The sequence below is a fragment of the Haliaeetus leucocephalus genome, unplaced genomic scaffold, assembly GCF_000737465.1.
Source record: "Haliaeetus leucocephalus isolate CR32 unplaced genomic scaffold, Haliaeetus_leucocephalus-4.0 Scaffold339, whole genome shotgun sequence".
Lineage (NCBI taxonomy): Eukaryota > Metazoa > Chordata > Aves > Accipitriformes > Accipitridae > Haliaeetus > Haliaeetus leucocephalus.
In genome coordinates, this window is record NW_010972775.1 from 21,871,087 (window position 1) to 21,871,306 (window position 220).

Here is a 220-nt window from a genome sequence, read left to right on the forward strand (position 1 = left end):
CGCCACGTCCGGACCAATAGGCGGCGGCGCGGCCACGCGTCACGCGGCGGTGGGCCAATGGGCGCCCGCCGGGCCTGAACTTTTGCCACGGCGGACAAGTTGATACATCGCGGAGGTGTGTCCCGCCGCGGCGGCTCCGGCGGGGGGAGCGGCCTTAACCCCTGCGCCGCCGCCGCGCCGCCCTGACCTACTTTCCCCCGGGCGGGCGCGGCGGGGCGGG

The 220-nt window shown here is 77.3% G+C and overlaps 1 protein-coding gene across 1 annotated transcript in view; it reads left to right on the forward strand.

Moving 5' to 3' along the window:
* SMAD6 (SMAD family member 6) overlaps positions 1-220 on the forward strand; it is a 45,672-nt gene that overhangs the window by 367 nt on the left and 45,085 nt on the right. The window lies entirely within an intron of this gene.